At 42.0% G+C, this 27,272-nt stretch overlaps 1 long non-coding RNA gene across 2 annotated transcripts; it reads right to left on the bottom strand.

Moving 5' to 3' along the window:
• LOC104969604 (uncharacterized) lies at positions 1–20,554 on the bottom strand. 2 transcript variants are annotated; one of them, XR_003036430.2, is made up of 4 exons: positions 19,740–20,554; positions 2,601–2,733; positions 1,827–1,963; positions 1–1,757 (listed from the first exon to the last, which is right to left on the bottom strand). It is a non-coding gene; the product is annotated as an uncharacterized lncRNA (long non-coding RNA). The 2 variants fall into 2 exon arrangements; XR_808891.3 differs by having other exon boundaries at positions 1–1,963.
• Positions 20,555–27,272: the final 6,718 nt, after the last annotated feature.

The raw sequence follows: 27,272 nt of genomic DNA, 5'->3' as shown, positions 1-27,272 counted from the left end.
ACATTTTTGAGTATTGTGTCTGAATCACATTTTTTAAACAAGCCCTGAGGTTGTCATTGTGTGATTCTGTAGGACACAGTGAATGTTTTAGGAATGCTATGTCCTGTGATAGCAGAAGTGATTGCACAGTATTTAAAACCATGACACTGAATGAGATTATCTAAGGGGTAGCAACAGAAGAAGTTTGAGTCCAGGGGCACATAAACCATAAACTTCACAGGTAGAGGAGAGGAGGAGTCAGCAAAGGAACCATCTGGTGAGATTGGAGGAGTTGGCTTCTAGAGCTGTGGTTCTAGAGAGTGTTTCAAGGAAGCGCTAATCCACTGTGTCCAGTGCTACAGAGAAATCAAGAAGGAAGAGCACTGACTAAGCAATGACCCTGAATATAGTCACATGGAGGTCTTGAGGGATTTTGATAAGTGCAGGTTGGGTAGAGTAGTGAGGGTAAGCTGAATTGGAGAAGGCTTAGTAGAGAAAGGGAAGAAAAGAACCTATTTCTGAGTAATCATGATATACATTTTATTTGATTTTGATACAAGTCTTTTTCAAGTAAGTTCTATCTTTAACAGGCATATTTATGTGTTGCATGGTATCTCATAGATCAGATCTACTTATAATTTTCAAAGATGACTTTGGAGTTCCTACTGTATGCCTGGCAGTGGGAGGGAGGCGCTGTGTTTACGAGGGTAGAAGCTAGAATTGAGGCAGACTTCCTTGTGAATTGTGGTCCCACCCCTCACTAGTTGTCTGAAGTAAGCTTTGCTTTGTAATTCCTAAAATGGGGTTAATATCCTATCTCAGTGGGTCACTGTTGGGACGATGTAAGTGAAGTGCTTCAGGATCTTATCTGACACACAGGATGGCTTAATAAAGATCATTAACTTTTTTAAAAACAATGCTGACAGTAAAATTTGGCTTTGAATTTACAATAAAGTCAGGGAGATGAGACAGATAAAAAAAAAAAATTAAATATGTAAATAAGTATGGTCGAAGTGATTACAGAAAATGGGACTTAAAATGGAATCTAATAGAGCAATAGCTCTGAGAGGGATTCACTCACTTTTACTGAAACCTGCCACTCTGCATAGAGGCTGTAAGCTCTTATTTGTTCAAGCCTCACAATCATGCCCCGAGAAGGCATTTCTCCCCAGCTCCTGGGAAGAAGACTGAGGCTCCAGGAGGCTCCTTCTTTTGCTCCAGGTCAACAATTTGTTGGGTAGCTGAATGCCAAGGCCCCTATATCTTCCCCAGCAGGCTGTTCTGCAATGCATCCCAGAAGATTTCTCAGAGGACTGAAGGACTGAGTGCCACTTAATGAGAGCCATGGCTAGTTCAATAACTCACCCATGTTAAGGCTTTTACTCCCTCTCCAATTCCCCTGCCTCTCATTCCTGTGCTCCGAGAAAAGTTTCCGAATAAATTATGTGCACTCAAGTCTTCACCACAGCCTCTTCGTTCAGGGAAACTCAGGCTAAGTAACCATGCTAAAATCAGCAGGAGCAAGGAGGTTACTGGATTTGAGGAGTTAGTTGGGGAAAGAGAGAGGATGCAAGTCAGAGGGAACTGAAGCGAAAGGAAACAAACTGTAGTCTTCCAAGGAGGAATGCAGGGTCAGCAGGCGAAAAGTCCGGGGCAATTCCCAGCCCAAAGCTGATCTTCTTACCCTCACTGTCTTCTGCCAGGACCCTCCATGGCTGGACCAGTTCTCAGATAGTGAGGAAGGGTTAACCTTGATGCAGTCTATAGAGGTCAGCCTCCTAGGGCAGAGAAGGATGGAATGTAGAACAGGAAGCAAAAAAATTCTTAGCACAACTGGGCTTACTCACACATCAGATTTTCCTCCTGCAGACCATGTCTCACACAATTGACTGTAGCTTCGCCTTGCTTCTAAAGGCCATCTTTTCAAAGTATGTCAATCCTTCTAAGATGAGGTTCCTCTTCTGAGCACACAGGAATCGCTTGTCTGCAAAACAGATTATTTTTATTTATTACTGTTGAGCATGGGTTTCCCAAGTGGCGCCAGTGGTAAAGAATCTACCTGCCAATTCAGGAGACACAAGAGACATGGGTTCAATCCCTGGAACCTGAAGATCCACTGGAAGAGGGAATGGAAAACCACTCCAGTATTCTTGCCTGGGAAAACACCATGGACAGAGGAGTCTGGTGTGCTACACAGTCCTTGGAGTCACAAAGAGTCAGACACAACTGAGCACGCACGCCATCATTCGTCCATATATTTTATACATGTTATTTATAGTTAGAATTAATGAATATATATATTTGTATATTTATTAGAATTAATGAACAAATCTTGATACATTATTAAAGTCCATAGTTTACTCAGATTTCCTTATTTTATACATATTGTCTTTTTTCTGATCTAAGACCCCATCCAGGATACCACATTAGTTGGCGTGTCTTTTTAGGCCCTCTTGGCTTTGGCAATTTCTCATAGGTTACTTGCCATTGATAATCTTGACAGTTTTGAGGTGTACTGATCAGGTTTATTGTAGGATGTCCCTTTATTTGTCTAATATCTTTCTCTAAGATAGATTTTTGGGGAGAAAGATTGTTACGGAGTCCAAGCTCCCTCTGCTCACCACACGATAAGTCGATGAATCTGAGACGAGGTGTTCGGACTAGGAAGTGCCTCTATTCTGGAGCTGGTTGATGGAGAAGATGGCAGGCTAGCACCTCAAGATAACCATCTTATCCGGGCCTGGATGTTAGATTCTGGATTAGAGATGGGGGAGGGGGGAGGTGAGGAAACAAAGTAAAAAGACCATTTAATTCTAGCGAACATCTCCTAGAATGGCAAGCCTCAGGTAGGGGGATGTGTTAGTTTCACTTCCTTGCAGTTATTTCATGGGTGGTATAAAATGGAGTATCTCCTGTCATATCAACAAACAAAGATGTCACATCTATCTGTGATTCAGTCCTCTGCAAATGTGAATTTCTGAAAGCCGTAGATGAGGGGTGCCAGGGCACTGTAGTCATTTGCCACACAAAGAATTCAAGAATGTCACGTCCTTCACAGGTGGGCGGGGTCAGGTTATCTCCCTGGAGGCAGGCCATTATGCATGCTTATAATACCAAAAGTGGCAAGATAAGAGTTAAAGTCACAGAAGCAGATCCAGCCTAAAATTCAGCCTAAATTAACCCTTCCTAGTTACAAGATCACAGAGGTGAAGTATATTGTCATCACATCATATCAAAGGTACATCCTGTCAATCTGATTCATGACCATTGATGCTGACCTTGATCACCTGTCTGGAATAGTGTCTGTCAGGTTTCTCCCGTGAAGTTATTCTCCTCCCAGCACTTTTCATACTATTCTCTTTGGAAGGGAGTCACTATGCACAGCCCACACTTGAGAAATGGGTAGTTACATTCCTCCTACTTTAGGGCAAATACATCATTTAGAATTCTTCTGCATTAACTGAATATACAACATTATATAATATGTAATGGAATAGATAGCTATTCCATTCTAGTATACATGCATAGTAGCATTAGAATTGTCAGCCTGTACCTCCATGAGAAATAACCTCATCAACTGCTCATATACAGTTCCTTTTTACCCTTAGTCTTACAAACTTCTCTCATGTCCAAAGTGACTTAGGTCTGCATGTCTCCCTCCACCCACTTGGGTAAGATGGTCTAAAACATTCTTAATACATTTAGATTCCTTTTTCCCAATTTCATCAGTCTACAATGGTCTTTAATTAAAATCAACAGCGATGAAGTAATTTATGAAAGACTCTCCACGACAGTTTGCCTGATTACCACAGGGATGAATCACGGAGGGAAAGGCCCGCATTTCTGTGCTGCTGGAGGCGAGCTCTGAGTCGGCTGGGCTGCAGTCTGGCTCACTGTGACCTCTGCCTGGGAGCCCTGCACAAGGGACCTGCCATAGTAAGACAGCCTCAGCTGTGCTGTGACGGTTTTGCGAATGCATCTGTCCTCCGTGTGTTCAGGAGGGTGTGCTCCGATATAAGTCAGCCTTTAATATCCGGGTATTTGTGACTCTGAAACACAACTTTTGTTCTTACTGTTTAGTTCCTTAGTCTTGTCCAACTTTCTGTGACTCCATGGACGGTAGCCTGCTCGGCTACTCTGTCCATGGGCTTGCTCAGACAAGAATACTAGAGTGGGAAACCATTTCCTCCTCTGGGGGATCCTCCTGACCCAGGGATCGAACCCACATCTCCTGCACTGGCAGGCAGATTCTTTACCACTGAGCCACCAGGGAAGCCCGAAACACAACATACTTGGTTCTTTTCTTGTTCTTTGAGAAAAATCTACCAATTTCTTTTGGAGTCATGGAGCTATGTATAGGGTTGGCTAAAAGATTCATTCAGTTTCCCCAAACATCCTATGGAAAAACTCAAATGAACTTTTTGGCCAACCCAATAAATAAAATCTCTCTCCAGCCTCAAGAATAGTTTCTTCCTCTTATTTTTTCTCTTTCCCAAATAGGATTTATTTTTCTTGAGTGTGAGTTAAAAGATACTACAAGAAAAAGAGAGTTTAATAAAAAGAAAAACATGGGCACAACCCTAGCTTAATTTTTCTTAAAAAATGATGATAGTGCATCTAACTGGATAATGAAGAAAAGATTAGATATATTATGAAAATAATAACATCTCTGCTTTCTCTCTGGATTATGTAGCTGTTAAGCCGTTTATTTAATTTGTTGAATATTTTTTGGTTTTCACTCTGTTTATAAAAAATGGTTGCCAGTTTCAAGTCTCATTGAGGAGAAGGAGCCAGAGGGCATTGTAACAGATATGCACTAATCCTAAAACAGTGTTTGAACACGACAGCTGGCACTCCTTAGCAGGACTCAGGTGTTACAACCAAGTCTTAAGCCACAGCAGAATTAGAAAAATATCCTACATGGACACTTTTCTCAGTGGCATATAGTTTGAATTTCTATTTTCAGTGAACAGAAGGGGAAAGGACTGTGAAATCCATTTTCAGTTGGGGACATATGAAGAGGGCTTATGGAAAGAGGGAAGTTAAAAGATGAATCCAATCTTTCCTTTGAGAAAATAAATCAGAAAAGCCCTATTTAGACTGGACATTTGGAATACCATTGCCTTTGGGACTCTTTCAGTGGGAATGTTTGAACACAGATCCTTGGGAAATTGACCAGGCTCCTTGTGTCTGTGTGTGTTAGTTACTCAGTTGTGTCCAACTCTTTGCAACCCCCTGAACTTTAGCCTACCAGGCTCATCTGTCCATGGGGTTCTCCAGGGCAAATTACTGGAGTGGGTTGCCATTTCCTCCTCCAGAGGATCTTCCTGACCCAGGGATTGAACCCAGGTCTCTTGCACTACAGGAGGATTTTTACTATCTGAGCCACCAGGGAAGCCCTTCATTGCTCCATACTTTTCTTTATTTAAGTGTCTACCTGCCACAGAATTGTTGAAACCCTTACACCTCCTGGAATTGGAAAGCCAGTCCTTCCCAAACCCTGCCTTTTGGGGGAGAGGCAGAGTTCAGGGAAGCCCTCCCTCGTCTTAGGGAGGTGCAAGCCAGCGTGAGCAACCTGACAGCGGGCCTCCTTGTGTTTTGCATCCGAGATGCCTCACTGGTCTCATCCTTGCCTTGGTCCCCGGAGGCACCCAACGTTATCTGCAAGATTTGAGGTTTAGGCACTACAGCAGCCTGGGCATCTCCCAGGCACATGCAGGAATGTGACAGCACGGGGTTCAGCTACAGCATTAGCCCCAGTAAAAATGAAGGGCAAGTTGCTATCCCTCAACCTCAGCTGTGGGAAATGAGTTTACTCCTCTGATCAAAATGCACCTAGAAGGCCCAAGTGCACCTGTAACCGATTAATCTCCCAGAGTCAGCCCAGTCTAATCTGCCTTCTTGAGCAGCTGAGAATGTGTGTTTTCGCAGCTGTGTAGTTTGACTATTTTTCCAGTGGCTTAGGGCTGGCTGGCTTGGTCTCCAAGTAGATCCTCCTTGGCCCATTCTTTCTAACTCTGACTTCTGTCCCCACTACAGGTCCTCAGACCCACCCTGGGTGGTGTTCTGTCAATGATTGTTAACTTTTCTGTAATCAGAATGCCTAGATGCTGATTCTCAGCTGGGTTGTGTCTGTCCTACTGCAGGGAAATTAACTTGTTCCTGGAAAAGTCTAGCACCTCAGTGTCTTGACTGCTCAGATTTTGCATATTTAGAGAAAGCTTTTCCTTATAATTCCCAGATATGACACTTTCCTCTCTACTCCCCCAAGCACCTGGCTTGCATTTCTCATTACTGCTTCCTCTGCCCTGTATTTACAGGGCCTGCCATACATCTCTTGCCCTCACCAGTCTATGGGCTCCATGAGTCCTGGGTCAGTATCTCATTAGGCTCTGATTCTTCACAGCATTTAATCCAGTGCATGTGGACTTGGGATGTGCCTCAGAAAAAAACAATTCTTAAACAAATAAACTAGTGAATAGTTGAATTTATAACTATCAAAGAATTCACAGAAAGCTTTGCCTCTGATTGGACAGGAATGTCTTCTTCCTGGTGTTGAAGCTTCTCTTTGTCAGCCAAAGAGCTGCTTTAGGGAGATGTTGTGGTCACTGAGGGGTGGCCACAGGGAGCGCTAAAACAGATCCGGGAAAGAGACATTGTCATGAGTCAAACTTAGGCACTTATTTGGATAATAAAGGGTAATGCCGGAGTTTGTAATAAGGTAGATCAGACAGTTACAAAAGTACAATATGAAGAAATAACTGTTAGTTGGAATCCTGTTGCTTTCAACTGTCAGTAAAAATGTATTTATGCTGGATAAGAGCTTTTAGACTCTATTTTTCCAAGTGTAAATTTTCTTATGATTCAATACTATGTATCTGCAGAGTTGAGTCTGGAGTATTATGATTTGATAGAAAAATTCCCCAGTGTACCCATCAAACACTCTCTGGTTGGTTGTTTTCTTTTTTAAGTTTTTTTTTGTTTTGATGTGTATCATTTTTAAAGTCTTTATTGAATTTGTTACAACATGGCTTCTGTTCTTTTTGTTTTGACTTTTTTTGGCCACAAGGCATGTAGGTCTTAGCTCCCTCATTAGGGATTGAATCCACACCCCCTGCACGGGAAACCAAAGTCTTAAAACCACTGGACCTCCAGGGACGTTCCTGGTCAGTTATTTAATTTAGAGTAAGCTAAAGGATGCCCAAGAGCTTGCCAATCTTTGAAACATTAGTTTATGCTTCCCAATGGTTTTTGAAAACACAATTATTTAAAAACAAAACAAAAGACACAATTACTCAGAGTGCTCATTACTTAGAGATCCAAATGTACTTCTTGTCATAAATATAATTTAAATATTTAAATGTGATTTGTTATATGTTCAATGGCTCATTTGAATATATAGTGAATAAAATGTTAATATTTCAATAAGTAATATCTATTAACAAGACCTCAAAATGTATCAGCTATTTATTTAACACAATACCCACATTTTCCTCAAATACAAAACAAGAAGTACTTTCTGCTAGAAATTCCACACCATGATGATGTTCTCATCACAATTTGTGAACGACATTTTGTCAGAGCTGAGAGGAAGGGATTTCTCCTACAGCCCTGAGAGCCAAAAAAGTATTTATTTAAAACTCCGGTGGGAACATGTCGATCCCAAACTGACACACTGCTATATTTAAAACAGGTAACCAACAAGGACCTACTGTATAGCACAGGGAACTCTGTTCTGTGTTAAGTGGCAGCTTGCATGGGAGGGGATTTCGGGGAGAATGGATACATGTATATGTATGGCTGAATCCCTTTGCTGTCAACCTGAAACTATCACAGCATTGTTAATCAGCTATACTCCAATATGAAATAAAAAGTTAAAAAAAATTCCAGTGAGGAAATGAGCATGTCACAGGACCTAAGTAGGAAAGGAAGGGAAAAATCATCACTCGGATTAATGCCTTCTGCTGTAATTGTTCTCCTACCACCATGTCCATGGAACCAGAAAGAAGTATGGAGGACACAGAGATGAGTTACCTATGTATCATATACAAATTGAAATCCACCAGTTCCCCTCTCCTTCCCATTATTTCCCAGTGTTCCCCTTTACGAAACAGAGTAACCTGATATCATACACAGAAGACAGTAGAGTATGGCCCTGACTTAAAGAAAACTTCTGGTGAAAATTTAATTCCTTTTGCTTCACAAAAATATATAAATTAAGTATCCCTCAAATTCTTTATGATCTGACTTGAGCATGGAATCCCATTGACTCATATATAGCATGCTATGTTTTTTGGTCCACCAAAGTGTGTTTAAAAATGAGATTTTGTGGCTTTCCTAAGCTGGTTTAATAATGAGGAAGATAGTCAGGCTTGGCTTTTCCCTGTTTTAAGTTAAATAAGGTTCTGATAAAAAACAAACCAAACTTCCCCTTTCCTCTGTGTTTCTCCTCTTTCATAGCTTTAGATCCTTCCAAAATACCTATCAGATTAAGGTGGGATGCCTTCGAGATCACTATAGATAGCAGAAATTAACTTTTCAACAGTCTTAATTTATTAGGCATTATGCTAAAAGCTTGCTATTCATCATCACTGGGCAAAGATATATTTATGTGGGATGAGGTCTCCTTGATTGGAACCATAATCATATGCTGTCTGTTGCTGCTTAACCATAATCAGTGTCCAGGGAATTGCACAAGTGATCCGGGATTTTATTTCAGAGAGATCCTGTACTATGCATAAGCTCTCTGTGAACAAATTCACCATGAAATCCCAGAAAGTCCAAAGATGAGTCATCTGGTATATGGTAGTTCTGGTATATGAATCTCTGATCAAGCTGGTGTTATCTGGTGTGTTGATCAGACTGTAAATGAGGGTGTGTAGTGGGTGGCAGATGTAGAAAGAAGGCAATTTGATGAATGGCAGCTGTTAAAATGAAACAAGGAAGGAGTAGCAGTAAATCTGTGGTTGAGGATACTCTACCATGTACAGAGGGGCCCTATGCTGACAGCGACAAGCTGGCAGAATCAAGGAAATGAATCGCTAACTTTGGAAGCATCGGAGGTGGCCAGAAGTTGAACACGTGCCCACAGAGAAAATGATTTAATTTTGTACACGCTTTCCCAGTTCACATGGACCCGTCCCTGAATACACAGCAAACTCCTCCTCGAGAAGAAAAAACACACACACCCCTTCATTTCCCTGATTAATTTGTATTTTATATCAACATCATACATTTGGTTCCTTCTTCTCTTATTACAATCTATGCTTTCCTTCCTTTCTCTGGCAGAGTGAAATATGGAGAATCAGAAAAAAAAAAAAAAGAGACTATCTCAACTTGTCCTTAAAACAGAGAGTCCTAGTGTGGCTTTTTGAAAAGAGGCAAGAGTTTGTCAACTCTCTGGGGGGAAAAAAGTACCAAACTGTGCCGGATTTCTTGTTTGTTTTGTCTTTCTTTGTGTATATGTATGATAATAGGTTCTGCATATGAGTTTGCAAAGTTGCTGGTTTAGGTAGGAGGATATTTGTACTGTTGGTCCTTGCTGATTGAGGCAGGGCATGGGATCCACAGCTGTGAGAAGGGCAAGGACGGTTGGAATGGACACAAGGCACCTGTGTTTTCTGTTCATTCTGTACTCTCACTAGCTACTCATTCAGCTCTGGGTTATCTTTCAAAACCTCCTACAGGTTCTGCCTCTCAGGAAACCATTTTCAATATACATTCCCTGATCTCCAACTCCATGCCTCATGAATCATTTTCCCCGTACTATTTCTAGACTTTGTGCATATCTCAATATATTGAATCCTTAAGTTTGCATTCAGTTTACACAAGTATGTGAACCCCTACACAGAACTAATAGTGAATGGCAGAGTAGAGACCAAGTAAATGTACATTTAACTGACCTGGCTGCAGTCATTTGGATATGGCACATGGGCAAGCCCAGGAATTCACTGCTCTCCAAGGGTAGGATCAATCTCATTGATACCTTATTTATTTTTTGGCTCTATAAGTTTCCCTCCAAGTCAGTTCTGGTCTGTTGTGAAATGTCTTTCTCATGAGCCACTTCCTCTTCCATCCTGTTAACACACAAACTCACATAGTCCAGGCAGAATGTTTCTTTGTAGATTCTAGGCAGTGATGGGGAAATGAAAATACCGTATTGCATTAATCCTAAAACACAGATTTTTTTTTTTCACCTTATGAGTTGAAATTAGGGCATATCTTAACATTCATGACTGACATTGGGGAGTAGTATACTCCTCACTGGAGAAGGCAATGGCACCCCACTCCAGTACTCTTGCCTGGAAAACCCCATGGACGGAGGAGCCCGGTAGGCTGCAGTCCATGGGGTCGCTCAGAATCAGACAAGACTGAGCGATTTCACTTTCACTTTTCACCTTCATGCATTGGAGAAGGAAATGGCAACCCACTCCAGTGTTCTTGCCTGGAGAATCCCAGGGACGGGGGAGCCTGGTGGGCTGCCGTCTGTGGGGTCGCACAGAGTCGGACACGACTGAAGTGACTTAGCAACTTAGCAGCATACTCCTCATTGGAGAAGGAAATGGCAATCCTCTCCAGTATTCTTGCCTGGAAAATCCCATGGACAGAGAAGCCTGGCAGGCTATAGTCTACAGGGTCACAAAGAGTCGGACACAACTTAGTGACTAAACAACAACAATATTCCTCAAAACTAAATGAATGGTATTTTACCATTATGATTGGCCATGTCTTTTGCTTTCTGATTTGCACCTTTCTGAATTTGAATGATGGTGTCTTAGATCTCTTAAAATATGGTACTTAGGGAAGTAGTCCTACTAGCTAGCAGCCAGCCCAGCTCTACCAGGTTATATGGTGAATTCTGGATATGGTCCAAGTGGTACGTTAAAAACAAACTCCAAACAGACTTTTTTAGAATAGAATGAGAAGATCAGACTTAAGGATCAGAAGGCAAAGTTCACGTGATAGTCATTGTTACATCTCTGGCTTTTGACTATGTGCCTGCCATGTATATAATACATAAAGCATAAAAATAATTACTAACAGCTCTGGGGTCTTTACTCTGTGGTCACTGTATATTAAGTGCTTTTCATATATAAGGTCATCTAATGTTTAGGACATCACTTTGAGTGGGTTTAAATATGATCTCTATTTTTCAGATGCATAGAGATAACATGCTTAAGTCTGTAGACAGTAAGTGTCAGAGCTGTGGTTGGATCCCTAGGTCCATCTGACTTCAAAGGCCATGCTCTTGTTCTCAGTGCAAAGCTTTCTCCCCAGCAGATACTGATATTGGACAAGTGATATTTCTACTGATCTTGCTTGGTCAGAGTTGTCAATTTTTAATTTTCTTTCCCAATTGTCCACTTTCCCAGGCACCATAGTGTCCACTGGTCATTAAGTGACTAGATTTCATATTTGGATAAATATTGCTAATTTGTAATCAACAGTATGTTATATTTTCTTAATTTAATGATAATAGGCAAAATTCTGTCAAAACCAAAACCCCCATAAGAGCCATTTGGGTTCATGATGGTATTATACTTCATAAGTGCAATATAATAGAGATAAAATTTTTTAGAAGTAGAAGGAAAAACAAGTACGATCTGTCTTTGATATGTCACCTTGAGGTCATGGAAAACTAAGTTCAATGGGCTTGAACAACCTTCTCTGTTTGGGCCAAGATGTCGTTTTTCCAATACCGAGAATCCCAAGCGTAACCTTAAGAAATGACTGAGGAAATTCGCTTCAGGTACAAAAGATTCTGTTAGACCAGTCAGTCACCTTTTCTCTCTCTATTCATCACAGAGCTCAGAATGAGCTGGAGGTTGGTGGGGGGCAGGGCAGGGGGAGTGCACACCATGCCCGCAGTGGGAGGTGCACTAACTTAGCCCAGACTTCAGGGAGCTAGTTCATCTCCCGTTGCTGGGTGTGGCAGACACTCCCCTCCCCACCCCTACCTCACAGTCACCTGGAGGCCTTGTTCCAACATGGACTGCTGGACCCACTCCGAGTTTCTGATTTATTAGGACTGTGGTGGGTCCTGAGAATTTGTGTATAAACAAATTCCCAGATGCTGCTGATGCTGGTCCTAGATGCCACATTCGGAGAACCACTGGCCTCAACATTAGGAGTCCTAGGCTTGGATCCTGGATTCCTCACTTGACTAGCCGTGATGTAAGGAAACTGTGATATAAGGAGTCTTGGTTCCTTATCTGTAAACCAAATGATAAACTACCTGTTCTACCCATTTTATGACTTGTGTGAAAAGAAAATAATACACTTGCCAATTACTTAAAAGCCTATTATTATCATTACTAATATTATTGTGAAAGAAATTATAGATTTATGGCACCCCAGCAAGGAGCTGGCAGAATGTTTTAATTACACAAGGCCTAGGAAACAATTCAGAGAATTCAGAGTAAATGTTAAACCCTGAAGTGTGCAACACAGCGGCGTTAGGGACCAGCATGGAATGTGAATCGAAAGAACACGGGTTCTTATGTGGCCCTCCAAAGCTGCATGTATGTGTTCAAATCCTGGCTCCATAGGACTGGAATCAGTTTCCCATCTAGAAAAAGAGAATGAGAGGACCCACCTTGCAAGCTTGTATGAGGGCTGTTCAGATAATGCATTTAAAGAACCAGCACAGTGCCTGACACACAGCTGGTACTCAACAAATATTAGCTCCTTATATAGATGTCACCTTTGGGAAAGATTGAGGGCAGGAGGAGAAGGGGGCAAGAGGATGAAACAGTTGGATAACAATATTGACTCAATGGACATGAGCAAACTCGAGGAGGTAGAGAAGGACAAGGAGGCCTGTTATGCTGCAATCCATGGAGTCACAAAGAGTTGGACACAACTGAGTGACTGAACAACAACAAATACAGCCATGTCCCACAAGGCAGCCAGCTTCCTAATCCTTAAAGGCCATATTCCAACAATGCTGCTTTGAATGAGTAGTTGGACTCACTGACCTCCAAGGTTCCTTCCCAATGAGACCCTAATGTCAACACAAGGCAAATGCATCTGGTCAGCTGCCAGCAACCAAGGACTGTTTCCTTTAGCCTTCTGACTAACAGCTATACACTCATGTCTTTGCCATGACCTACCATATAACCATTAAGCAACACTTTCTGGAATTCCCTAGCAGACAGAGTGCTAACAGCAGAAAAATTGAAATTACAGGAGGATCAGTGAGTGGAGCCCTTTATTTTCCCCCTGGATTATGTGACAATCGAATCAAGTCTAAACCAGAGAATGCATGACGGTACAGTGAGCTCTTCACTCGCAGATGCCAGATAAGCTTCAGCAATCTGCTCTGGGTGGGTGGAAGTTCCAGACTTGCAAAACCTGGTAGTTAATAGAAGCAACAACTGGAGCAGAATTGCTGACTGAGTCGTGGAACCTGACGCCATGTCATGGGTCTGGAATGCAGTTAGCTCATGGTGCCATGCTGAACAGATTTGACTTTTATACCTCGTGCTGATTAGAAGTTATTCACTCAGGCTGCCTGTCTTCTTGCGTATTACATGGACTCACACTTGGTCTTTTCAACTTGACATCACAGGCGATACAGATGGGCACGGGGTCCTTGAACATGCCAGCGTGTTTCAGCGATAGCAAGTGACTAACTGGACAAAAACGGGAGTGAATTTGCTCAGCTTCTCTCTTTCTCTTCCTTACTAGGTTCGTAGAGACTGGGAGAGTTGGTTGCCAGACAAGTGAGGAAAGGTGAGGGAGGGTACGGCAGTATAACTTGATCTGACAGCATTTGTTGCCTCTCTTGACATTCCTTGCCAGCAAATATAGAAAATGCAATTCTTTATATGAATGTCTAATATTTTATTTCTTTCCAGATAAGTGAGGAGTGAGATGCCTTTTTCTCATGAAAATACTTCCTATGGTTGCAGGATAATACACTCTCCAATTTTCAGACATATTTTTTTTTCCTGATTTAAAGTAAATTTCCAACTTCTCTGCCCTCTGCTCTTCTGCTCCTGAATCCCAGTTGCCTTTAATTCTGAGGGCTGTTTCTCATTTTCTTCAATGGTCTCAGCCTTCAAAGTACTGACTTCTTTCCATGTGATTCATTGCCAACTTCCATGATGACTTCTAGATTCGTAGTCCTTCCATCTCGTCCACTTAGATGAGCTCTGTTTTCATCCTGTCTCAGTCACTCCCCCAGCAAATTCACATCTACACTTGGTCACAACTCAGATCTGCTCTGCTTCCAGGAGAACAAATTCTAAAATCTGTCTTCTTTTCTCTCCCTCATTCATTCTCTCTCTCTCTTTCCCTTCTCCCTCCCTCCTTCTCCTACCCGATCTCTCTGCTTTTTCTTTCAGCTTTAGTAAGACCTCTAGCCCATGATCCTGACCAGGTCACCTACTCCATTACCTGAATTGGTTTCATTGCATCCACAGGAGTCTGGACGTAGTGATTGATCATTTCAATTCACCAACACCTACGATCCCCTCTGCAATGTCTCTTAAAACTTTTCATTCCTACTGGTTCTTCTGTCCTATCTGTTCTTCCTTTCTTATAATCTGCTTTGCTCTAACCCATATTCATTCCTGTTTCTAAAATGATCATCCTGATTTTCAATCTCCCTGAGAGCTTGTGCAGCTCATCCTCCAAATGTGTGTGTATGTTCAGTCATGTCCGATTCTTTGCAACCTCAAGGACTGTAGCCTGCCAGGCTACAGTATTCTTTTCCAGGCAAGAATACTGGACTGGGTTGCCATTTCCTCCTCGAGGGGATCTTCCCAACCCAGGGACTGAACCCACGTCTCCTGCATTTGAAGGTGGATTCTTTACCATTAGCCACCTGGGAAGTATCTTCTACTTTTTCCCATGGACTTTCTCATCCCAACCTAAAAAAATACCATGTTTTTTTTTTTTTTTTAATCTATTTCAAATAACACCTCCAGATTCCCCCAACATCCCTTCTCAGTGTTATATTCCTGCACTACTTGTAATGATTTGTATATTTGTTTTATATTCTCTGTGATGAGATTCAGTATACAGCACACGAGTTTTGGATTTAGAAAGAGATCTGGGAGAAGATCCCAGCTCTAGTATTTACCAGATGTTTGATCTTGGGCAAGTCACTCCATTTCACTAAAACCAAGATTGCTCTTCTGTATAAAGGGGATAATACACTCTATTTCATGGGATTGTTTTAATGATTAAATGAGATGAAATGACTGCCATATAATAGTCATTTAAGCAATATTATTTCTCCCCTTTTCCTCCATTCCTTGTGTCCTTGAATATGCCTTATTCATTTTGTAGCCATTGAAGTGTCAACAGGGTTTGGTCCTTTTTTTGTTTTTGTTTTTTGTTTGTCTAGCCACTAAGACATGTCTGACTCTTCTGCGACCCCATGGACTGTTAGCTTGCCAGGCTCTTCTGTCCCTGGGATTTCCCAGGCAAGCATACTAGAGTAGGTTGCCATTTCCTTCTCCAGGGGATCTTCCTGACCCAGGAATCGAACTCAAGTCTCCTGCATTGGCAGGCAGGTTCTTTACCACTGAGCCACCAGGGAAGCCCTATTTGATCCTTATGGACCTTCAATAAATATTTACTGAATTCACATGCCTGTATCATTATCTTTTTCATGTTGAAAGTTGTAAGTCCAGCGACAGTGCTTTGTAAAATTTGCAGTCCATTTTTCTGCTTAATTTTAGTAAATTTAAAGCATATACTGAGAAAACAATAGGTTAGCCTAGTACCAACAATTCTGTCTTCTCCATTGAGAAGGACCTGTGGCTGTGTGTTCTGGGTCCTGGCCTGGAGTTGAGACAGTTTTTTTGTGTGTGAAAAAAACTCAGTTCTAATAACGACATCTGAGAAGATTCCCCTTCTGGTTACTGACTGAACATGATCCAATAGCATCGGGCCCCTCTCCTAGATGCAGAGCTAACATGAAATGAGCTGGGGAAGCAGATGCATTTCTTTGAATGCAGAGGTGTTACCAAAAGGGTGTGTATGGGGTCTGACTGCTTGCTGCCAATAAATAGGCCAGGTTGATGGAAAGGAAAGTTTGCCTTATTTCAGGGTGCCAGCAACTGCAGGGTTGGGGGAGGGGGAATAGAGGACATCTGTTCAAAGGCTGACTCCCCCTCATTGGGAACCAGTGGGACAAGAGATTTTACAGACAGAAGTGGGCGGCGGGGAGGCAGCTATGTTTAGAAATAGCAAGTCAGTTCTGACAGTCATCTTCAGATTGGTCATCGGTGGTCTGACCAGTGCCATTTTGATTGTTTTAGGTGTAGTTAATCTTCAGTTCCAGGGCCCATATGTTGCCATTTCTTTGAGGCCAATTCTGGAAACTGTGGCAGCTTATGTTGTGAATACAGTCTGGTCATCACATAGTTAATTTCTCCACCTGGTGTCTTAGTGTCTATAAGACAGCTCACGGGATATGGCTCAGAATATTATCTATAACCCTTGAGAAAGAACTAAAAGTCCTTGACTATGCTCAGTGACTACATTATTATTATTTAGTCTCCTTTGACAGGTTCCTTTGTTTCCATATTTCTCGTGTCTCTGATAAAGCTTATTCTTTGACTGAAGCTTTCCACATGCAAAAGCAGGCAGAGGACATGGTGGGGTCAAGGACCACAGGGGCCTGCTCCATTGCAATCTCCCCTTTTCTCTGAAAGAGAATAAATTTTCATAGCACCTAGGCAAACATTTGAAAGTTACTAGACGTTTCAATGCAATCCATGGGGTCGCTAGGAGTCGGACACGACTGAGCGACTTCACTTTCACTTTTCACTTTCATGCATTGGAGAAGGAAATGGCAAGCCACTCCAGTGTTTTTGCCTGGAGAATCCCAGGGATAGCGGAGCCTGGTAGGCTGCCGTCTATGGGGTCACACAGAGTCAGACACAACTGAAGCGACTTAGCAGCAGCAGCAGACGTTTCAATGAGGATGATAATCAAAATGCATCTTGTATTTTTCTCTGAATATATTTTCTGTTAATGATTAAAGCAGATGTACGCTGTATTAATACACTTAATAGACTACAAACAGGCTGTTTTAGTTAACCTAAAAGTTCAAATTAAATCACAATAGGCCAGAAAGATTTCCTCATACCAAATATGTGAAAATTTCTTCCATCATTTTCTGCTTTTAATTGTAACTCCTTTCCTAGAAAGCACTGATAGTCAAAAATATCTTTCCAGCACTGCCAGAGTGGCTCTTCTGCCTCCTCTGGGTCCATCCATACCCCTCCTCTGGGTCCATCCATACCCCTCAGTGCTAGGCCTCCTTTTTATTTATATATTTGCCTAGCTGTCCATGTTGAATGAAAACTAATCAGATAACATGAATAGGCTCAGAGATATGTTATTAGGGAAATGCTTTATAGACCATACATTTCATTATTTATATCCAGCTGTCATGCAAACATTGTACATGTACTTTAAATAGTAAACTTAGAGCCAGGAGTGCTACATATGACAGCTTTCCTGGACAATTTCTTCATCTTGAACATTAGGATCAAAAGTATGATTAGAAACAAAACAATTATTTTCCATTAGAAATCTGTCACCAAAATCAGATCATTATTCCAGGACAACTTTGTTTTCTTAGAGAGAAAACCAGATTCAGTCTTGCATCAGTTTACTGTTAGTAACAAAGTTCATTTAACTAATTAAATTCAATCTAATCTTAATTCTGGCAATGTAAAAAAATTTTTTTCAAAATTCCTTTTTAACAAACCCTTTGTTATATAAACCCTTTGTCATTTTTGATATCCAAACAAATTTGTCCTGTATTTCCTCATCCAGAAACAAACAACTGTAGAAAAAAGTTATTATCATTATTTTTCTTCAACAAAAATACCTCTATTCTTTATACCTTCTCTTTGCCAACAATACATATCCTACTTGCTTTGTATACAGAAATGTTTCCCTTATTATTTTCACATATTACAATTTTTTACCCTTAAAACCTTAACAAAACCAAGAAACAAGTGATTGAAATGTTACATCAGCATTTTCTGATTGCCAAACTTAAGAACATATTCCATAACCTCAAAAAATTGCATTTTTTATAGCATAATTTTTCTTCGGTGGTATAATGTGTATGTTTAATAAAACTAAACATCTTTAGTTTCCCTCTTGGTCTTCAGTTCAGTTCAGTCACTCAGTCGTGTCCGACTCTTTGCAACCCAATGAATCGCAGCACGCCAGGCCTCCCTGTCCATCACCAACTCCCAGAGTTTACCCAAACTCATGTCCATCGAGTCGGTGATGCCATCCAGCCATCTCATCTTCTGTCGTCCCCTTCTCCTCCTGCCCCCAATCCCTCCCAGCATCAGGGTCTTTTCCAATGAGTCAACTCTTTGCATGAGGTAGCCAAAGTATCGGAGTTTCAGCTTCAACATCAATCCTTCCAATGAACACCCAGGACTGATCTCCTTTAGGATGGACTGGTTGGAGCTCCTTGCAGTCCAAGGGACTCTCAAGAGTCTTCTCCAACACCACAGTTCAAAAGCATCAATTCTTCGGAGCTCAGCTTTCTTCACAGTCCAACTCTCACATCCGTACATAACTACTGGAAAAAACCATAGCTTTGACTAGATGGACCTTTGTTGGCAAAGTAATTTCTCTGCTTTTGACTATGCTATCTAGGTTGGTCATAACTTTCCTTCCAAGGAGTAAGCTCTTGGTCTTAAAAGAAGACAAAAGTAGGTAAATTCAGATTTGCTTGATTTGTAAGTGCTTATTTCTATTTAAGGTCAATTAAATAGTCCTCTTTTACAAATTAACCTCAGCAATATGATCCAAAGACAAAAGCATATATTGAGACATACAAGCATCCTGTCAGAGATCTCATTGTTTCATCTTTACACATTTCATGAATCAGACATTGCAATTAAACTTATCAGTTTATGGATAATAGTCAGAATAGCTGAATTTACAGATTCGGTTTTAAAAGGCTTCCCTCCTTTTATTTTTTCCTTAGTTTGAAGTTTTACAATTAACCCAAGGCTGGAGTTCCAGGCAAAGTGGACTGTATTTGTATTTCAATGACATGATAAGTGTTAACTTAGATTTTTCTCCTAGGCATATTTTTGTTTTTTCAGGATCTGAAAAAACTGTTTTACCAAGCTAGTTTTTTCTAACTACATATGTGAAACAAACTGGTTTTTGGATTTTCAAGAGTTTCATCTTAACCAACTGTCTCTCCAGAGTCTAAAGAATACTATTGCCATGTGAAGTGAAGTGGCTCAGTCGTGTCCGACTCTTCAAAACCCCGTGGACTGTAGCCTACCAGGCTCCTCTGTCCATGAAATTTTCCAGGCAAGAGTACTGGAGTGGGTTGCCATTCCCTTCTCCAGCAGATCTTCCCAACCCAGGGATCGAACCCAGGTCTCCCGTGTTGCAGGCAGACACTTTACCATCTGAGCCACCAGGGAACCCCCATACATTGTCCAAAAAATAAAATTACCTTTCTTTTTCTTTAGTCATAATATTACAGCTAAAATTTTTCTTAATAAATTGAACCTAAATTTCCCATTTTACAAAAAGCAGCAAGAGTACCAATCATACAAGTGAAATACACACTCACACACCAAATGACAGATCTATCATAAATCCTCTCCAAGGGTGACTGGTACGGAATCCCAAACACTTACCCAAAACAAATGGTACTCAAACAGCAGAACCAACTGGCAAAATGCCCAAATAGCATTAGCACTCACAAATGGGAAGGTTGCCCATGCACACACCGGTAGACTTACCTGGTCTCGGAGCTCATCAGCTTATCCCAAGTGCAAGTTTCCATTCTATCAAGAAAAAGCATTAAGTTGGCAGCCAGTGCTGAGCAGGGGAGAAACAGGGAGAATCCTTGAAACAATTAATTTTGGCAGATTCTAGGAGCGTCATCCAAATCCTCTACTTGTGGCTAAGTAGCCACAAGCCGCAAGCACATACACTGTCATGGCCACAGCTCTCCCCTGGAAAACTCAGGAGAACCATGAAAGCACAGGAGCCAGCAGTAGTCAGCCCCACGCTGGGCGACAGATCTGTTACCGAAAGGTGTATGTGGGGTCTGGCTGCTCGCCATTCAAAAGCCAATGAACAGCCCAGGTTGGTGGAAAGGAAAGCTTGCTTTGTTGCAGATGCTGGCAGCTGGGAATGGGGGGAGCAGACATCAGTCCAAAGGCTGACTTCCTCCCACTGGCAACCACTGGCAAGAGCTTTTATAGACAGAAGTGGAGGGGGGACTATATGCAGAAACAGCAGTCAGCTCTGACAGTCATATTCAAATTGGTGGTCTGACCAGTGCTATCTTGATTGTTTTAGGTGGAGTTAATCTTAAATTCCAAGGTCTTTGAGGCCAATTCTTGGAATTGTGGCAGCTTATGTCATGGGTATAGTCTGGTCTCATGTAAATTAACTTAACTTCTCCAGCTGGTCATCAAGTTAATTTCTCCAGCTGGTGTTTTAGTATCTAGAAGACTGCTCACAGGATATGGCTTAGAATATTATCTATAACCCTTGAGAAAGAACTAAAGGTCCTTGACTATACTTGATGACTACATTATTATTATTTAGTTTCCTCTATTTTCCATTGCACCCACATTTCTCACTTCTATGATTAAACGTATTCTTTGACTAAAGATTTCCAGAGGCAAAAGGCAGGCCGAGGACATGGGGAGGTGGGGCAAGCACCTGCTCCATTTCAGAGGGTCCCCCTTATGACAATCTCATAGTATGACAGAATTCCTGGCAAAATAACTGCTGCTTCGAGGAAAAGCAAGGCTTCAAATTGGGTGTTTGTTAGAGGTATGTGATGTAGTAGAAAGATCAGTGAACTTGGGGTGGAAAGGCCTTTACTCACATGATATATTATCATGATATATATATCATATATATATGTGCTCCATGATATATTGGCTATGGAACCTCATGCAAGTTACTGGTATCTCTTTTACCTTTAAGAGATGATAACAAGGGACTTCCCTGGTGGTCTGGTGGCTAAGACTCCACATTCCCAATGCAGGGGGCCTGGGGTTGGATCCCTGCTCAGGGAACTAGATCCCACATGCAGCAACTAAAGATTCTGCATGTTGCAACTAAGACCAAGCTCAGTAAAATAAATAAAAGAAACCCCCCAAACAAAAAACTTGTACTCATTTCACTGTAAAAAAAAAATAAATAAATAAAGGTGACAGCACTACCCATATCACAAGCTGTTGTGAGTATTGAAAGTCATACAGATGGAATCCCCCACTGGAGTAAACGGCATATTCAGAGAGAGCAGTTAACAAATATTAACAAGTTGACATGTACAGAGCAATTTCTCGTGAAAGACAGACCTAACTTATGTTGCAGACATATGATAATATACATTGTGCTGTCATGGATTACCTATGTACCTGAAGGACAGTTTTAAGGTGTCAACTTGGCTAGGCTTTGGTGACAAAATGTTAAGCCAAACACCAGTCTAGATGTTGCTGTGAAGGTTTATTTTTAGCTGTGATTAAGATTTAAATCAGTAATCTTTGGGTAAAGCTGACGACCCTCCATAATGTGGGTGGGCCTTGTTTAATCAGGCAAAGGCCTTAAGGAAAAAAGACTGCAGTCCCCTGAGGAAGGGGAAATTTCACCTCCAGACTGCCTTCAGACAGAAGCAGCAGCATCTCTCCTTCCCCCATGTCCAGCCTGCCAGTCTGCTCTGCAGATTCTGGGCTTGCCAGGCCCCACAGTTGTGTAAGCCAATTCTTGAAAACAAATCTCTTTACGAGATATGCCTTCTATGGGTTCTGTTTCTCTCAAGGACTTTGACTACTACAGCCTGCTTTGTTCACTAGGTGGTAATTGAATGTCCAGGGGTTATACCTAATTCTTTATATCTTCCAATAGCACAGTGCCAAGTTCATAGTAAATATCCATGTTTATTGAAATGAAAAAGAAAGGAATATCTTGCATTCTTATACTATCTCATAAGAAAGGTGTTTGCACATATGTCCAGTGAATTCATTCCTCTACTTATTTATTACTGATTTCTCAGACATTCTAGGGGTAGCCTATTCCATATTATTGTGCTTGACCAAGATGAGGCATAGAGAAAGCCAGAATGCCTCCTCCTTAGAAGCTATTTAATGGTTGATGTGAGTGGATGAGGCTGATGCATACATGGAAGATAGAAGTAGACATCAGGAGCCAGTGTATCCAGGTGAGAGAGCATGAGAGCCTAACTTTAGACAGGAGCAATAGGGAGGAACAGGAAGGGATGAATTCAAGAGAGAAATGGTAGGAGTTGAGAAACAAGGGAGCAGGGCATCTTCTTGACTCCCTGGTTTCTGGCTGAGGTATATGGGAACTGGGGGAGGACCAGGATTTTTCACAGTCTTATCTGATCCTCAGCATCATAAAACACGATGCCCTCATTTTAGGGGTGCAAACACAGAAGCTGAGAGCAGATCTGTTGCTCCAGACCTCATAAATTAGGAGCTGGCAGGGCTGGTCTTAAAACCTAAAGCCCAGGCAGCTTGGGCCCCTCCTCTGCCACTCACCATACTTCTTTCTCAGTGAGGAGTGAGGAGGGGGCCTCAGAGCAGCCCTGTCGTTTCTCTGTGTTGCCCACCATGCTCTCTGAATGCACCTCATAGACAAGCCCGTGGTTCTTTTCCTTTCCTGCTAACTCAAGTCTAGCAGACTTGCTCTGCTGCCAGTTGCCTGTCCCACAAGGGACAGGGAGAGACATTTATTTGTAGTTGGGGAAAGAGAATGTTTGTTGGTGAAAATGAAAGTATACTTTCTGCAAAAGCATGAGGTAATCTTAAGTTTTCCTCAGAAATGTTTAAGTCTTGCATGGGAATCAGGGTTGCCTTTCCAATAAACGACAGTCCTGTCACTCCTGAAGGAAATCAGTCCTGCATATTCATTGGAAAGACTGATGCTCAAGCTGAAGCTCTAATCCTTTGGCCACCTGATGCGAAGAGCTGACTCATTGGAGAAGACCCTGATGCTGGGAAAGATTGAAGGCAGGAGGAGAAGGGGATGACTAGAGGATGAGATGGCTGGATGGCATCACTGACTTGATGGACGTGAGTTTGAGCAAGCTCCAGGAGTTGGTGATGGACAGGGAGGCCTGGTGTGCTGCTGTCCATGAGGTGGCAAAGAGTTGGACACGACTGAACAACTGAACTGAACTGACTGTGCTGCCTTTTACAACCTGCCTGTCTCACCTCCTTCCTGTCCTCTCTGCTGTCCATAGTTGCTGACCCTGAGTCATAGATTAAGACGTACTTAAGCAGCCTAAGCCCGCTTTCCAGCCTGGCAGGCATGCAGCAACTGGTAGGGAGTGAGTTTCTCTTTCTCTCTGAGATAGACCTGGAAGCTGGAACCCAGAACCCAAACCAACCTCTGGCTCCCCCTTCATTTTCCAAAGCCCTCTTTGTCCTCCCCTCTGCTCTTTTTTGTCTTGACTCACTTAACACAGCCCCTGAGTTGGGGTGACCCCCCAGACTACTAATCTGTCTTTGAGAGCACCGGTTCATTCATATACCTTTCCCTTGGTCTCAGTGTCTGAATTCTTACCTAAGCCCTCCAACTACATTTATTTTTCTAGCTCTTTTCTCCCTGCCCTGCAGGACTGCCCACACATTAACCTCTTAGCATCATGGTTACCAGGGAGTTCGAGTGGAATTTATTGATAGAACTCTGCTAGACCCAGAGTAATGGCTCAACAAATGGCAGGGCTTTTTACCACTGCCTGGACTCCCAGCCTTGCCCATCCTGAATTGCCCGGAGGTTTGCTTCACCCACCGTTTGGAACATCTTCACGTTGTGGTTGAGGGCAGCCTCCACCATCACAGAGTGAGTCAGTTGAGAGGCTCTGAATCTGAGGTCAGCTGGGCCTTGACCCAGCACTCGACTCATTCCTGGGGGAAAGATATCCTCACGCCAGGGTTCAGCCCCCACCTGACGCCCACCCAAGTTGTGTGATTTGAGTCATGACTTCCTGAATCTCAAGGGATAGCATTCAGATCCTTGCCAGATGGATGCTATTTTTACATAAAATTACTGCAAATCTTGTGGCTTTCCTGGTGGTTCAGACGGCAAAGAATCCACCTGCATTGAGGGAGACAAGTGTTTGATCCCTGGGTTGGGAAGATCCCCTGAAGAAGAAGCCATGGCAGCCCACTCCATTATTTTTGCCTGGAGAATCCCCACGGACAGAGGAGCCTGGCGGGCTACAATCCACGAGTCACAAAGAGTTGGACACAACTGAGCGACTAAACACAGCACAGCAGCTGCAAACCCTTGTGACCATTAGAACTGCCATTTTCATGGAGACCAGCTCAGGCTCGCTAACTAAGCAAATCTGGAGCACCTCAGAACCTTCATTCACTTGAAGTTGGTGCTCTCCAACTGTGCTACATTATTTTGAGATCAAATTCATGGTTTACTTTACATTGGTGGTTTCCTGAGAATTGTCATCCTGAGAATTGGGGCAGGGTACAGGAAATATCAGCAGTTACCCCTTAGTTGCCAGATGACTTTTGGTGAACTAACATTTCTGGTCAGAAAAATAGTTTGGAGAGTTTAAAACTGCCCCTTAGCCCGCATTCTTTTGCAATTTAAAAACAATGATATAATTAGACTTCAATATCCTACTGCTTAATCCCTTGCTTAGATCTGAAGCTTTCAATTATTCATTTCACTCTGTGTTTCCAGTTTGGCAATGGAGAGTTACCAGCCTGTGCATGAGACTTGTGATGTGGTCCCTGGTGGAAGGTCATGGTGATGCCTCATAGCCTAGGCTGAGCCCAGCTTTGTCTGCTTCCGGAGCTCTGCTTGTCCTGAGGAGTTTGTTTGCTGACTGTCGGGCTGTGTATTCCATGAGGCCAGAGCCCTAGGCTGCCATGTCCACCGCTCTGTCCCCAGCACTGACTCAGGGCCGGGCACACAGAGATATAGAAAATAAACATTTATGGAGCGAATGCCCTGAGATCCATCATCAGCTGCATGATGGTGTTTTTGGTTCTTTTCTACAAGATTCTTAATGGTCAGGAAGGAGAGTGTAACAACAGGACTGAATCAGATAACCTTAGGCACAGCATCATCTCTCATGGTACCTGGATATCTGCAGTCAGGCTTCTGCTCAAATCCCAGGTCCTTTGCACAGCATTTTTCTCTCTGCTCTTAAAAGAAAACTGGGGAATTCCATGCAATTTGAGAAGTACAGTGGGGGAAAAAAAAAGCGGGATAAAGGGAAGGGAGTTCAGAAGGAAAAGTCTAAATATCCTCTTGATAATAGCAAAAATAATAAGACTAAATTGCATCAAGCACTTTCTGTGTGTCAGGCACTGTCTTTTAGGTTTATTATTTAATTAATCCTTGCAACAGTCTCAGGAGGCAGATATTATATTCACGAACATTTGTGGGGGGAAAAAAAGCCAGGATCTTAGAAGAATTGAAATAACTTGCTTAAGCCGATAAGTGGAGAAGCTGAAATTCCACCCCAGGTCTGTCTAAGTCCAGAGCTTAATGACCAGCCATGTAATTGTGTTCTTTGTCATTTGCTGGTTTGAATATTTAAGGACAAGGTCCAAGTCACATTCATCTTTGTGTAACTCATAGGACCTGGCCTAAGATCATGCATGCCATGGGGAGGCTTAAATATTTGTTGATTTGAAAGTACAGATAGTCAAAAGGCACTGGGTTAGGTTTATTTTACTTAAAAGCAGAGCTCATACAAGAGAGGAAATTCCACAGCTAACAGAGGGAAAACAGCCTCCACAAGTGATCCTGTAGGCTACAAAGGGCAGAAGGTATCATTAAAAGTGTTTGGAATTCATAGTTTCAAGTTAAAAGAGTATTTTGAAGAGGCTATATTATCAGCAAGAATGAATCCTAGGAAACAGCTGGAAGGATCCTGAAGGTCTTTTGCTCTGACTTGTTCTTTTTCAGGATGATTAAACAAGGCAGGCTATGGTAAAACCACACCCTTCACATGAAGATATGGTCCTCACAGGTAAAACATGCATAAGACAGTTATTATAGATTTGTGCTGTGTCTGCAGCCCAATCTTCAGATTGTTTCTTAAAGAGCTCACTCCTACTGGGCAGGGCTGTCAAATCAGCTTCCAGAAATACCATCACAAGCTAGTTTCCTCTGTCAGCCTTCTCTAGAACTTTTGTGTGGTGTACCTAGATCCTTCTCAGAATGCTACCTCATTTTCTGACAGTTAAAGAAAACTGATGAAAGAGAAAGCTTAGATGAGAAAATGAGTAAGCACTCCTAGAACAGAACTATTAAGCTCACTTTCAATTCAGCTTAGAGTTAGCTCCTTTTTAGATAGATATCTTTAAACCCCTGCTGTCTAGAACTCTTATCTTTCAATAAGTTGATATTCACTACATATTTATCGCTTGAATGCATGCACAAATGAATATCTACTAAATATTTCTTAAATGTTACTGTAACATGTTGTGATGATAGAATCATTCCCACCGATCAGAATAAGAGAGCTCATGTGGATGCTTACATCATGAAGAACCTGATGATATTCTAACAAATGAGTAAATAGTCTCAAGGGGCAAATGTGATGATAAAAAAAAACTTAATAACAACAACTTATTGATAAAAGATAGGTGCTATTTCCTTAAGAGAAGAGGAATTAATCTTCTTCTAAGTATATGTGGCTAACTCCATAGTATCTCAGATTGAGTAGATCCCAAAACATATTTGCCCAAAGAAGTTCCTGCTTCCAGATCTTCATTTTCCTGTTAACCCTGGCTCCATTACCTAATCTTCAGAGTCTAAATGAGCTGTCAGGGTATTTCCCTGAATTCAATAGTTTACCAAGACCTACTGATGTAAATATCTATTTTTTATGCTCTTGCTCTTGCCATTCCTTGCTTCCTTTCCATTCTTATCCTCCACGGCTCTCAGTCAGGCTGTGGCATTTTCAGCTGCTCATTTTTCACTGGTGGTCCTACCTACCTCCTTGCCTAAATTTCCCTTCCCATTAGCTGTTGGGGACTGAACTGTATCTCCCCAAAATTCATGTACTGAAGTCCTAATCCCCAAGGTAACTGCATTTGGAAATGGGGATTTAAGGAAGGTAATTAAGGTTAACTAAGTCATAAAGGTAGAATTCTAATCCAAAAAGAAGAGGAAGAAGTATCAGAGATTCCCCCCACTCTGTTTAAGCACAGAGAAGAGGTCATGTGAGGCCACAGTAAGAATGTAGCTCTATTTACAAACCAGGAAAGAAGGCCTCCCCTGGAACTGAATTTTCCAATAAGTGGGTCTTG

This window comes from Bos taurus, chromosome 9 (genome assembly GCF_002263795.3).
Source record: "Bos taurus isolate L1 Dominette 01449 registration number 42190680 breed Hereford chromosome 9, ARS-UCD2.0, whole genome shotgun sequence".
Taxonomy (NCBI): domain Eukaryota; kingdom Metazoa; phylum Chordata; class Mammalia; order Artiodactyla; family Bovidae; genus Bos; species Bos taurus.
The sequence above is the reverse complement of the archived record's forward strand: the minus strand, read 5'-3'. Positions and strand labels throughout refer to the sequence as shown.